A 15296-nucleotide genomic window follows, 5' to 3' on the forward strand; every position below is an offset into this window, starting at 1 on the left:
GGAAGCTGGCAGAACTTAGCCCCAAGGCTGAAGGGCTCCTTCAGTAGAAATTGACTTCCTCTCAATTCTGGAGGCTTAAAGTCCCACATGAAGCTGCCGGCTGGGGTGGTCTCCCAGAGGCCTCTCTCCTAGGCTTCTGTGGCCACCTTCCATCACTACATTCACAGAGAGGTCCTCTGTCATAGCTCTCTGTGTCCCGATCACGTCTTCGTATAAGAACACCAGTCATATGTTATTAGGGACCTGTAACTCCAAGGAACTTTGGTCCTAATGCAGTCACTATCTGTGAGCATCAGACATGAGAGTCTGAATTTCGGCCCATGACATGTGCTCAGGTGGGCTCCCAGGAAGGGGATGATTGCCAACAGTTTACATTGGACAGTTGTACTGCCTGTGTTCAATATAACCTCCAGGCTTCCTGTGGCACAGACAGGTTAGCAGAGGTCTTTGAATGTCACTGCTGCTATGTAGCCAGCCTCCCTGGTGTTAACACTGTTTTAAGTGTTTTCCAATGAACGTTTTTTAGGAAATGCAATCACATCATTGCTATCATTTCCAGTTTTATGACTGACACCTCGGAGTCACATTTCAGTGTCTTCATACCTATTTGGGGTTTCTCTCCCCGGAGTCACCTGTTCATCCCTGTGGCCCTGTAACAAGCTTTCTTCCACCCTGGGGTCGCATAGCACTTGCCACTAGGCCTGGCCCAGAGTTGCTGAGCCTGTTACTCAGGAATCCATTTAATGAAACACAGACAGACACTGCCGCTGTTCTCCATACAGTTGTCTCTCCTGGAACGTGAGGTCCTGGGCATGGTCTCTACAGAGAGGAGAAAACAGGCTGGCTCAAGACCCTCTCTCTGAGCAAGAGTAGGCTGAGCCTCTATGACCGTAGGAGGAAATTCATAGAGGCCTCTCTGGGAGGGCCGCAGCCATGTCCACAGTCTGGTAACAGCCAGGTGACATCCCACAGCCTGAGTTTTCTCATTTGCACAGTGAGGGCCATTGGTTGACTCACTGGCACAGTGCTCCTCATACATGGTGTGTGAGAGGGGCATTGTCATATTGTCGTTCTGCCTAACAACCTCCCTGAAGAAGCCTGCAAGGTGTCAGTGGTCATGTAGCTCGTTATGCCCTTCACATTTTAGGCGAAAAGCAAAGAATTGTGGACACGCATGAGTCTCTGAAGGGCTGGAGCTGCCTGCATTGAGGATCAGAGCCCATTCTCTGGAGAGTCAGGGTCACTGACTGTGTGTCTCTCTATTTCCATGCTAGAATGGATCTGAGTCTCCAATGGTGATCCGCCGGAGGAGAGTGCCATGCAACGATCGAAGTCTGTTGGCCGGACTTACGGCCTTCCCTTTCCAGAGCTCCCTTCCGGAGATCGTTGAGGAGCCGCTGGAGGAGGGCAAACATTACCCCTCCGTGCGAGAAGAACAGGTGCACAAGGCCACCGACCGTGGCCAGCGCCAGACTCGGGTGAGAATGGGCACAAAGAGGTCTCCACAGAACTGAAGAGGGATACCCTGTCTCTGTTCTTGGCAGCTTTACCCCTTGAGTGACCCACAATCCCCTCCCTAAATATTTCAGCCTTCGTGTGTCCCCAGTGGGAACTTGGTCAGAGGCACCTTCACTACTCACGTAGTTGTGGGGATGTCAGAGAGAAAGCTTCCTGTAGTTTTTGTTTTACACGAGTCCAGGGATAGTTCCCCATGTGGCTGCTGCTCTCACAGCTTTACTCCGGCCCTGGGGGTCTCCCGGAGTAGGCAGGCAGTTCCCTTCCCAGCCAGGATTCTCCAACACTAACAGCTAACACTATACCAGGGGGGCTAAACAAAATGGGAGGGGGTCACACACAGAAGGAGACAATGCTGCTGCTTGCTCCTGTCTGCAAAGTGCCATCTCGGTAAAGATCCTTGCACTCCCACCAGGCCAGAGCTCTGCCCTCCACTCCTGGCCATTATCCCTCAGTGAGGCCGTTTCCCACTGCTGCCCAGCCTTTCCATTGCCGTGGAGCCTGAATGGACACAATCCTGTTTCTCACTCAGCCATGCTGCAGGGAACATGCTGTGTCCTAATTGGCTGGAGACGCTGCCGATGTCGGGCCTGACACCTCAGCTCACAGGGCTGCCTGGAAGCAGTTTTGCTGAGTGCTGAGCTCAGGGCTCCATCTAGGAATGTCTCCCCTCAGCCTTAGCATTCTGGTCCCCAGCATGCAAGCCCCAGGTGCACTCACAGCCACATCATTGTCTGTCCACTTCTTCAGCAGAGTTAGGTCATTGAGGACGATTCCAAGAAAGGGAATGACGCCCTGTGCCATTGGGGTGGGAGCGGTGATGAGCACCCACCTGCAGGTGGCCTTCCTAGTTCTGTTGCCCGGAATCTCACCACCGCTGTCTCCTAGACCCCTCCTCAGATCTCCAACTTGGAGCAGCCAGAGACCTTCAGCTCCCTCCTTCAATTCTATCCCTCTCCTCCCCCAGCTGCACCCATGGTCACCTACAGCCCTGGGATATTCACAGGTCACAATGTCTTGTGGTCCCGGACCCCATGAATTTTCCCCTAAGCTTGCAGCACCTCAGCCTGCTCTCACTCAGGGAGAGGGTCTTGGCCCAGCCTGTTCCCTGCTCCCGAGGCAGAAGCTGCAGAGCTGCCTGACTGTTGAGCTGTCCGAGCGTCTGGCTGAGCTGGACTCAGCCTCTCCCTTAGGTGCTGCCCACAGGAGGAGTTGAAATTGGCCCCTCCACACTCTGGCAGCTCCCATATGGCTCCAAACTCTCTTTGTGTGCAAGGAGAGTTTGTGTGTCCCTACTTTTCATGAGGGAGTGTCGGGACAGAAGGCCCCTGAGCATCAGCCCCCACGTCCCCTACATCACAACCCACATCGTGATGTGGGTGCAAGTGCTTTTCTGTGCAGGTCCTCTGGCCGGTGAGCCTGGATGACACACAGCAAGGGAGCCCAAAGAGTGGGGAGTCATGGGTAGGGGGCCTCTGTCCCGGGCATTGGCTGTGCCTTGCACGGAAATGTGCTCGACATAATAAAAAGGGGAAGGTGGACTACTGGGGGCCTCTCTCTGGGGAAGCAGATGTGGAAATCAGAGGCTGCCCTGGGGGGACATTCCCTGGCTCCATGCTCCACGTCGTAGATTTCCTGGGAGGGTTTTTTTAATTTATTTTTATTAAATCATAGCTGTGTACCTTAATGTGATCATGGGGCACCATACACCTGGGAGGGTTTGACATACCGGGAAGGGGCAGTCCACCCCGTGAAATGTGCAGGGTGGAATTGAAAACCAGCTCCTGGAGAAAGGCAGTTGATATCCAACTCTGAGGACAGACTGGGCCTTCAGAGGATGGGAGGGGAGAAGGGAACCACTGCAGAGAACAGCGCCAGAGATCGGCCCCTTGCCCTCCCCAACATGGCCCCTTCAGAATCTTCCCCCCAGACCCAGTCAGCATCCATACTTCTCTCTGGCTCCGGGCCTTCAAGATCATCCAGCAGCTGCAGTTGCTGCAGGTGACTGCCAATAATTTCTATTTTCAACCGGGCAAAGAAATTCAGTCCTGGTTCCAAACTATGAAGGGACTGGACCCGTACAATAGGTGAATGCCTGCAAGATTGGCGGAGGGTAGGGGGACCTTTGTGTATCTCTGCTCAGGACCCTGGTGGCTAGCTGCAAAGAGCCTGTGGCCGTAATTCCCTGGTCACCAACAGTCCCTGGTGCATGGTGACTGCTGAGCACCAGGAGTCCAGGCCTGCCAGGCAGACCCTGGGCGGGGGACCTGAATTTTGTTCCTGGTGGCCTCATAGCTGCCTCTCTGTCCTGCAGCCACAACTTCTCCCGGGAGCTGGAGCCACCATTTGAATGAGGCCGACAACAACCTCAAGGCCGAGGAGACCTGTCCTGGAACTGTGTCCACATTTGAGCTGCCTTTACCTAAGCTCCCCTGCCACTCCCTTACACCCCCCTGGAAACATGAGCATTTACTCCACCCTAACACTCCCTTTTCCTGTTACCTATATTCCTGATTCCTTGCTCCTCATCCCCGGTTTTTATTAAAAGTCATAAATGTATGTTGCACATTGTTATCATTTTTCTTCATGATTTTTTCTGAATAGCTTTCGTGAATAGTCTGTATAATTATGAGAGTGTGCTCTGTGAACGCATGGATGCCACAGACATGAAACTCTTCATGATCTGAGGCTGTTGCTTATCTATGTGAACTCAAGGTAGCTGTGTGGAGCTCCATCTCTCCTGTATAGAGTTTCTGCAAAGACCACCTCATGAATGACATCTGGAGGATTGTCTAGTGTCTGCTTTCAAAAGGCTTCCTAATTCTTTTTTGTCTTCTACACTTCATGTCATGGATTTAGCACACTTCCAAACTGACTTCGTGCCACCAGTTTCACCCTGATACCAACACCAGACAAAACACAACTTGATCTTTACTATTAAAAATGGATGTGTTTCACCACAAAGGTCTTCATCCTCATTCCCCACTCATGCTGGCTGAGCAGGGGGAGGAAGAGGAGAGGTTGGTCCAGATGAAAGGGTGGCTGGCAAAAGGGGTGCACGCAGGTTTCTCTATGGTGGTAGAGTTTGTCCTGCCGACTCCACTCTGGAGATGCAGATGGCCTGAAGGGTGATGGAAATGCCAGAACAGATGTGTTTTCCAGAGTTCGGTTGTCATAGAACAATAGATTTTGGAGGAGATGACCATCAATAAGAGCTTCATTGGTGCTGTGCAAGCCACATTTTCTGGGCCAGGGGACCATTCTACACTATTGTAGCCGAGATGGTCTGGATTAGACTAGTAGTAATTTTTTTTCTACTCCTATTGATCAGTTTGCTAGCAGCAGCACTACCCTAAACTTACACTACCTGGTGTTTCTCACTAGTTCCTCCGTGTGCTTGTAGCATCTTCTGTTATCATTTGACTTTAGAGTACTAATGATTTTAATTCCTCATCACCAAAATTTGAGGGCCTGCCTGTGGGTTGGAGAAACTTCACTTTTGATAAAAAAAATTTAGATTGTCTAAAGAAGGTCCTATTCTCCTTGCTCGTGATAGTGTTGGAGGAGAGTACATACTCCCGTGGTTTGTTCTATTTCTTTCTTCCATTTTTTTTCTGAAGTCTGTAATGGAAGGTAATGGTAAGGCGGGATTCTAGCACGAGACAGCCTGGGTTCTTTCCTAGCTCTGTTACTTACTCTTTGTGCGTCCGCGGGAATATTATTTAAGCAACGGCTCCTTTGCCTTCACTATGAAATGAAGATTGTGTTAATAAAATTGCTGTGAGCATTAAAAGGGTTTATATTTATAAAGTGCTTTGAACAGTGGTCGGCACATTGTGTCACCCTTATGATTACTTACAATCATAAGAAAAGTCCTCATTTAAAATTTCTGGTCGTTAATAATATTGTTATTTTAAAAATATGAGTCCTATTTTTAAGCTCAGAGAGGCATAAGAATAGATTCTTTAAAAAAGCTAGAGGCTTTTTTGGCTCAAGGAGTAGGGTGCTGGCCCCACATAATGGGTGTGGTGGCTTCGAACCAGGCCCCAGCTAAAAACTGCAAGTAATAAATAAATAAATAAATAGAGAAAAATAAAAAAGTGAGAGGTTTCAGGTGACACAAAAATTTGGCTGGGCACAATAGCTCACGGTTGTCATCCTAGCACGCTGGGAGGCTGAGGTGGGTGGATTGCCTGAGCTAAGGAGGTGGAGACCAGCCTGAGCAAGAGGGAGACCTTGTCTCTATGAAAAATAGAAAAATTAGATGGGCACATGGTAGGCACCTGTAGTCACAGCTATTGGGGAGGCTGAGGCAAGAGGATCAGATCATTGAAGCCCAGGAGTTAGGGGTTGCTGTGAGCTCTGACACCAAGGCACTGTAGCCTGGAGCAACCATGTGAGACTGTCTAAAAAACAAGAAAACCTACAGACGTGTGCCATCCTCCCTGCACCGGCCCATGCATTCTTTTCACTTGCCACCTCTTCCCTAGCACAGCTTAGCAGCTAGCCCAGAATTTATGGCCATGTCAAAGCCGATTCCATCTTTCCGTTTAGTTGACCTCGTGGCTACAGGTACCACCCCTGCTTTACCTTGTGAAATCATCGGAATCCCACTAGTGCTTTCCCAGGGGGCACTGCCACTCACCTCTTACAGCAAAATTATCGCTGAGTTTTCAAATGAAGGAAAAAAACCCCACAGGCTTGTGCCTATATAACCAATAAAACTTCTAAATGGTGCATCAAAGACCAGGGGGCCTCAGTATGTACATGCAGTTGGGTCCAAAGCCGCTTGAGGAGCTATACAATGGTTGCTGTGGGAAGGGAGCTTAACTTTAAGGTTGTACACTGTGGTGCATTGAGCATTTCAAGCCCAGTACAGTAACATCAGTTTTTGTTTTTTTTTAATTCAGTGAATTATGCAACATCACTCACAGGAATTGCAGGAATGGAAGATAAAGAGTTCCTAAGACAACATTCAACACACACATCACTTTTTAGAAGCATAATTGCATATAATGTTTTTTAGAAAATATTTCACTTGTTCCTCTCCTGCTTTTTAAAAAGTCATTTGTAATTGCCATTTTCTCACCCCTCTGTTTTCATAAGTGCCAATTGTAAGGTTACTGTAAAGGTTCCTTCTTGTAAGTATTTCTGACAATAGTGGCTATGAATGATCTCTAATCCTCTCTCATCAATGATTAAACTAATGCACTATAAGTAAATCTGTGACAGAGACCTCAGGACACGAGAAATTTTAAATTATTTTATTTTATCGAATATTGCAAATGTATAAATTTGAATAAATAGAGGTATGCACACATAAGGTTAGCCAAAGAGAGAAATATCACAGTCATATTGTTATTTTAGTTACAAAGAGCCAATGGGCTGGAAGTGAAAATGGTTCCGCAAAGAAAGCAAACAATGGACAAGACTCCCAGAATTAGAAATGAGATTTATTTTATTACTAATAGTAATAGTAAATAAATAGTAAATAGTAATTAGTAATAAAATAAATCTCTTGTAAGTCAAATCCATGTACTTAAGTATAGACACGTCTTCATATCCTCAGATAGGAGAGCACCGTTATGCAGGAAGAAGGCCCTTCGTGATATTTCTCGATAATAATCGTGTTAACCACCTATCCTAGTGTGACCCAACTAATGTAAAAAAAAGCTAAAGCATATGGGTTATACTCTAAAAGTGACGTATCTCCTAGGCTCCCCTAATACTTGTTAATGCTTCCCTCCTTCCAGTGGTTGAAGTTTTTGAATTAGTCAAACCTTCTCACCACAGCCAGTGAGTTCTCGGATCACTGACCTTGGCCGTCCCTGTTCCCTTCCCTGCGGCCGTGGTCCTCTCTCCTGCCATCTCTCTGGGTGATGCAGGCTCACCTGCTGCCTTAGTGAGTGGCTGTTGCTTTATGGTCAATCCTCCCATAAACGCAGACCTGGCCCAGTAGGTATTATGGAAGCCAACTTATTTAAAACCATGGCACTAGGTGATGGAAAGATTCCCACCATAGAGTGAAGAATTCTTTAAGAAAACAAACAGAAATCAGCGTTTTGTTTTGTTTTCAGCAAGTAACGTACATGTTTAGTGCTTTCATGCTTTGATTTAGTAGTTCAATTTAATGTTTAATAATCCCCCTATCTTCTTGTGAAATTTTGCACAAATCCCAACAGGACACAAACTAAAGATAATGTTAACCACAATTGATAGTGAAGGATTCAAAATTATCCTTACTGAACATGGACATTGATTGTTTTGTGTATATATGTTAATTAACTCATATTCCTTTTGCTTTATTTTCTATGCATTATCTAATTTAGCACAAAGATCTCTGAAAGAATTATTGAATTCTTTTTAAATTCCTTCTATACATTGTGTGGTTCATCAATTGGCATCATAATGCTGTATTTTTATATTTTTTAATGGTGCTTCCTAGCTTCCATTCTGTTATTTTTTAATTTTTTTATTAAATCATAACTTTGTACATTGATGCATTGATGTAACTTACAAATATGCCATCGTAACGTACAAATATGGTATAAACATACCATGGCATATTACTCAGTTTTAAAAAGTCAATGCAAATTTGACACCGGCTATAACATGGATTGACCTTGGAACAATGAAAACAATAAACTAAGAGTAATAAGCCAGACACAAAAGGACAAATATTGTTACGATTCTACTCTATTCAGAATTCATAGTAAGCAATTTCATAGAAAGAGAAAATAGAGGTTTTTACAGGTTGGGGTTTTGGGGGGGGTGGAATGAGTTGTTTATTAATAGGTATAGGTATTTTTAATGGGGTTATGAAAACGTTCTGGAAATATATAGTGGTAATTGAAACATATATTTCAAAATGGTTAAAATAGTACCTTTTTGTATATTATATCATATTTTTAAACAGAAAAATAATATTGGCAGGCTTGTAGAGATGCCTTACAAAATTTCCTATGAACAGTGTTTTTAAAACCAGAGAATTCCAGTCTGGGATTCATAGCCTGAATTGTAAGCTCCGTGGATTGCTTCCTCTGTGTGCAATGCCCTTTTCATTGTATTCCAACCAAAATTATGGTTTCCCCCAAACTCAGCTAAATGTGCCACACTGTTTATTCTTAATTTACCCTTCAATGAAAAATCAAATTATTTTTCGTATGTATCCATATGTTAATTATTCATTAATTTATCTAATAAATACTTTCAGATGCCTATTCTATAGGTACTCAGAAACTTTCAGGCACCTATTTATCTTACCACCTTTTACCAGAAATACCTACTTTGTTCCTCAATAAATTATATCCTTCTTTAAATAGGGGTATATTCTTTTCACATCTGTATCACCAGTGACTAGCAGATGCCTAAAACTTAGTGGATACAATTCAACTTTTGCAATGAGTAGAAATAGAAAAGAAAAAAAAATCTCTAAATTATAGTCAAACTTGAATGGCAAAGATGTTGGTTTGGATGCTGCTTAGAAGAATAGGTATGATTTTCCTCTCTGGTTTGAATTTTTAGGAAATAGAAAAATCCCCACTGTTAATTTGCCAGATATTCATATTAATTGAAGAGCATAAATATTTAAATTATTTTACAAATATTTGTATAAATTACATTAATTAATTTGTGGTATACAGCAGTGAGGCCAATAAGCCAAGTCAATCAATCACTATATAAGTGGACACACAATAGCCTTAAGTGCATGGTTAAGTTAAAATTCATCATGGAGACATGAAAATTCTGAGATACCCAGCAATACCCAGACTTGGAAATCCAAGTTAAGTATCTCCTCTACAGCAAAGATTAAATCCATTAAAAAGTAAGCTGTAAATTTTAATTAAGGTTTGTGTATTTTATGCAACGTTTTTTATTGTAAGAATTATGCAGCTCTAGCTTAAAAAAAAAAAAAAAAGAAAAACAATGGAATGCAGATTTCCAGGTCTTTATATGGTCTAAGTCACAGAGACCTGATCACCCTTGGCTTACTCATCTATTAATCTGACTTCTACTGCATTTAAAGATAAATTTAAAGAAGATTCTACAGTGTCTAGTGAAGAATAAGGCAGCAGATTGCCGTGGCTCAGAGCTTTAGCCTTGGAACCAGAATGACTAGGATTAAACCTTGTCTCTGTTCTTGCTAGCTGTGTAATCTTTAGCAAGTTACTTAGTTCTCTGGCCCTTAAATACCCACAACTATGGACTTAAAGAGGCTTGTTGTAAAGATTATGTGAGCTAATGGAAGCAGCATCTTTATAATATTACCTGATACATAGTGTTATGTAAGCATTTATGTTTAATTTTAGAATTATTATAAAGTTATACAAAATACAAAAATATAATAAAAGAGCTAAAAATCCAAAAGATATGGGTGAGAATATTTGTGACATTAGGAATGAGTGTATACACACACACACTTTTTTTTGTATGTGGGCAACATTTTTTATTTTAAGCTTTTGGAATCCTAACCTTACACATTATCACACCCTTAAACAGAACATTACTATTTAGTGGATGAATAACTGTTCTTGGTGGTGAAAGTGGATACTTCTTCCAGGTTTACTTACGAGGAGAAACGCTTCAGTTCAATGAAAATGCCTTTAATGACATCCTCCTAACAGACACAGTTGTGCATTTTATAGAGCTGGTTTGGGGGGATAAGGCTGTGGATCTTACTCAAACCCTGTTCAATCCAAGCTCATCCGTGGAGGAGGAAGATTCTCAAACTCACTCCTCTGTTTGTTCCTTGGGCAGTTAGAGAGAAACAAAGGTTAATGTATACCAATAACCCTGAAATGCTGTGTTTAAAGGGGGATTTTCAGGCAAAGAAATTCTGTTTCTTTGGATTTAAACCATTATTGGAATGCCGTAAATTTTTTCAAAGTTTTCATTAAAACAGGCTAAATAGAAATTTCTACAGGAAATCCTAGCCAGAGCAATTAGACAAAAGAAAGAAATGAAGGACATCCAAATTGGAAAGGAGAAAGTCATATTGTCCCTAGTTGCTTAGGACATGATCTTATATATAGAAAATATGACAGACTTCACCAAAAATCTGTTAGAATTGATAAATTCAGTAAAGTTTCAGGATACAAAATAAACATACAAAAAGTAGTAGCATTTCTATTGCAGGGGCCTAATGCAGCTACACATGGACCCTTTGTCCTCTTCCTCCTCATCCTCCTCTCTTCCTAAGACAAAGACACAAAGGCTCTGGCTAGCCCCACCCCCTGAGAAGTTTATGCCAAGGACCCTAACTTTCTAGGCAAAATGTGGAATGTACCCACCCCCTATATCCTTACATAAAAAGGGTCTCTAACTGCCCCTGGGCACAGACACCACCTTCGCAGTGCCCAAGAAGGTCACCCTCCCCTCTCAGTAAACCTGGCCCCAACATCACCTCTCTGGTCTTGTCTCTGGACACCACTGCTTACACCTTTCAATTTCCACGTACCAATAACAAGGTATCTGAAAAAGAATCACAAAGGCAAACCCATTTAACATAACTACACAAAATACTTAGAAATAAATTTAACCAAGGAGATGAAAGCTGCAATGAAAACTATAAAACATTAAAGAAGAAAATTGAAAAGGACATTAATACATGGATTGGAAGAAATAACATTATTTAAATATCCATATTACCCATAGTGATCTACAGATTTAATGTAATCCCTATCAAAATACCAGTGACATTTTACAGAAATAAAAAAAATCTTAAAATTGGTATGAAATCATAAAAGATCCTGGATAGCCAAAGCAATCTTGAACAAAAAGAACAGAGTTGGAGGCATTGTAGAACTTCACTTTAAAATATGACACAAAAATATAGGAACCACAGCAGCCTGACGCTGACAGAACAACAACAAATACACCAAAGGAACAGAACAGAGAGCCCAGAAATAAATCTACATGTTAGCAGCCAAGTAATTTTCAACAAAGGTACCAAGAACACACAGGGGGGAGGACAGTCTCTTTAATAGTGTTGGGAAAAATTAAATATTCATATGCAGAAGAATGAAACAAGAACCTTATCTCTCACCAGCTATAAAAATCAACTTAAACTGCATTAAAGATTGAAATGCAAGACCCCAAATATGAAAATGCTAGAAAAAACATAAACTAAACACTTCATAACATTTTCTGGGCCAGGAATAGGAGAAAGACCTTCTTCATCTAAATTGAACATCTCTATGTGTATGTTTGAAAATACCCAAAATATTCCATTAACTTATTCAACAAATATTTAATAAGTAACTATTATATGCTCAGAACTTCAGAAGATTGAAAATAAAGGAGTAAGTATTTGTCCTTGGAGAACTTGGAGAGTAATAATTCTACCATCTTCTTGTATGACTTTTCCTCAATACCTTTAAGCACTGAGCAGTGTAAAATGTGTTGATTGTTTTTAAATTGCTAACGAAACATTTTAAAGAAAAGGATAAATCCAGGACAAAAAAAACGATCTGAATCAATTACTGGATTCATCGGTTCATGTAAATTACTGGAGGGAAACCTTTGGCCAGAGTGGAAGGCTGGCTTTACTTTAACAGATCCTTCCTGTGATAGAACTGGATGCCTGTTTCTAAAGTGTGGGGAGAAACCTCCTTGTGAGGTGAGCGGCCCTGGCTGAGCAGCACTGGTGACTAAAATGAAAGATAGAGTATTTAGAGATCTCTTAGAATTACTGAAATTTATAGTGACAATCGTTATAACAGGCAGTAACATTCTGAATATAGTTCAGTGGTTCAATACAGAGTGGGACGAGGTAGAAAAACTACCTCTGTTTTCTCTCCAACCATAGCTATGTTTCTTTCTTGACCCATCACTACGCAGGTGTTTCTCCTTTTTTCACTTTTTATTACTTCTCACTTCTTACCTGATCTGCTCTCTCCTCTTCAATTTCTACTCCATGTCTACTTTCTCCAATGATTTTCCACTCATTTTCACCTACCCACTTGCTCTCTTCCTTCATTGGCCTTTATACGGGATTATGCTATTTTTATTTTATTTTATTTTATTTTATTTTTGGCAGTATGTTTCAAAATGTGCTTTACACATAATTTTATACTTTTTCAATTTAATTTAAAAATGATTTAAACATCTTTTCCCCCCTTTATTTCTCTCTACAACTTAGTGTTATCCTGCTAAGCTGAAATTCCAGAGTTTGACTGGAGGCCTGTGATTGCCAGTATCTGATGGTTCAAACTGGAGCAAGTCTTTAAACTCTGTTAGACTTCAGCTTCCCCAGAAGCAATGTCAGTGTCCATGTAAATGATCTCTAATATCCTGGCAGATGTAAGATTCCATAGACCTAGTGAAATTATTTTATTAGAAACTGTTTTTTCTCTTTGATATCAAGTCTGGAAGAGAAAACATAGGTATTTTTTCTCATCATTCCAGACAGCAAGGGCTAATTCTACTTGTGACTCAGGCCAGACATGCCACAAAGGCAATTAATGGTTCTAATTGGAATTCTAGTTGTTTCAAGTTGATTATGTTCACTCTTTAGTACTAAAGTTGCTCTGGCACCAAAGGCCTGGGAGTCTGAAAGGGTAGTTAGAGTTTTGCTTTGTTTTTAGTGTCTTCTGAATCCAAGTCAAGAACTTGAAAATCTCCCCTCTGCTGTCAGGACTGGCTTGTTCAACGCATGCTCCTGCCCCACAGGCCTGTGTTTTTCAGAACACACCATATTCTAATACGTGGCATGCTGAAATATCCTCCATTATCTTACAAATGCTGCAGGTTAATTAAAGTCTGAGGCTACTTGCTTTGTTTTTGTTCTAAAAGTTTATTAAAATAGTGATTCACACCTATACGATGAATTTGAGGGAGCTTCTGTAGAACAGTAAAGATCAGAGCCCTGGACCACACCATAGGATTCTTACTTTCCTCTCATATGTGAGTAATATATGTCTCTGCACTCAACTATTTCAGATTGAATTTGGGGTAGGCACCTCCATGAACTCCCATGTGTTTTTCCTGGTAGAATATTTGGTTATTTCATCATCGAGGTTGTAGTACTCTTGCGAGTATTACAGAATTAGGGGTAGAGTATGCGCAGAGAGAAAGTGCCGTAGAGATGCAGAGTAAAGACAATAATTATCTGAATACTTAGAACCCACAAGGTGTCTGCTTTTATATGATGAGCACACACAAAGAGCTGCCAAATAACGTCTGAAGTAACAAGTCATTTACAGGCACTGCTTGAGACATCGATCATATCACTATCGAATAGCAAATATTGCATAATATAGGAATTTAATGTCACCAAGGCTAGGAAAACAATATATTTCATTTACTGAGCTTCTTTCCTTCAGTAAACTCACAGTTCTCTTTCTTTTGACCAATATTGATCAGTATATTGGTGTATTTCAATGCTTTCATTTTACTTTCCTCCATTTTCTGCATAGAAATTATATATGTTATCGTAAAGGTATACACACAAGCACAGTACACTTTTTGAGTGTAACACTTTACCCTCCCTTACTGCCAAAAATACGGCAACAATCAACAAAGAAAATAGGCCAGCCCATTGCTAGGAAAGACTGGAAGTTTACAAAGCCTGGGGAATAGTGGAGTATTTGTATTTTTAAAATGTATTTAAAGTAAATAACCGCATATCACATTTTCCATAATGCTATAGGACATTTAAAAGGTTTTTTCATGTAAATGATATATGACTTTGTATATCATTGTAAATTTAACCAAAGTATATCGCCATATTTAATCACCATTAGTCTTTAAGGTTGAATTGTAGTATATTCATTACACCAAAGTTAGATGAAACTAGTAAATATGTGTGGACAAATGAAAGAGATTAGAGTTTTGTAACACTAGGCAACACAACTGTCAGGATAATATTTCTATGGCTGGGCTCCATAGCTCAGTGGTTAGAGTACTGGTCTTGTAAATCGGGGGTCATAAGTTCAATCCTTGCTGGGGCCTCCAGCTGATTAAAAAAAAAATTTAAAAGAATCATATTTCTAGAGTATAATCAGTAAAAATTAAGCATTTAGTAAAGTACTTAAAGTTTCCCCAACATTATTAAGATGGAATTTGGGTGGGTTAATCAAAGCAAGTGGGGATGTCATTGTTAATGTGGCTATATTGTAAACAGAGCCCCTCTTTGTCTTTTGTACCTGTATGTGAAGAGGTAGTGAATAGTGTACAACTTGAAATGCATGCTTCTCTTTTGTAGCAAACTCCTGGAATAACCACTGCTTACATTGTTGCATTTGGTTTTCACACAACATTTTTTGATCAATAGTAAGTGAGAATGTAGGCAGTATGTCTGATCAAGTTGGAGCAGAATGTGGTTCCCTTCACAGGGTAGCAGAAGCATTTTTTTCGCAGTCAGATTTGTGAGTCATTTGTATGATGATTTTACATGAAATTAGGTTGCCAACTAAATAGTTGGCAATTTAGTAAAAAAAAAAAAAAAATTGTTTAACAAAACCTAAATATATATGTCAAGTGAGCTACATGTAGGAATTATCCACTCGCTGATACACTCTATTAATCAATTAATTTCCTCATCACTCACCCATTCAGAGATAATGCTTTGAAGTCTGAACATGTTTAAAGGGTGTGCATTGGGCATTACAGATGAATATCTGAATCAGGTTCCTGGCCTCAACTGATTCACTATTCAAAAGTGAGGCGCATGCATTTACCACCGATTGCAATAAAGCACCAAGGATTCTACATGTGAAGTTTACACAAGATATCCGGGTGCCTCAAAAAAGAGAAAGAATCAGCCCAATACCTACTCCTTT

General features: G+C 41.3%; 1 non-coding gene across 1 annotated transcript; it reads left to right on the plus strand.

Annotated features, from left to right (window-relative positions):
* The first annotated feature begins 14393 nt into the window (after positions 1-14393).
* On the plus strand, positions 14394-14466 carry TRNAT-UGU (transfer RNA threonine (anticodon UGU)). The gene has a single exon. It is a non-coding gene; the product is annotated as a tRNA-Thr (tRNA).
* Positions 14467-15296: the final 830 nt, after the last annotated feature.

Source organism: Nycticebus coucang, chromosome 7, assembly GCF_027406575.1.
Source record: "Nycticebus coucang isolate mNycCou1 chromosome 7, mNycCou1.pri, whole genome shotgun sequence".
Lineage (NCBI taxonomy): Eukaryota > Metazoa > Chordata > Mammalia > Primates > Lorisidae > Nycticebus > Nycticebus coucang.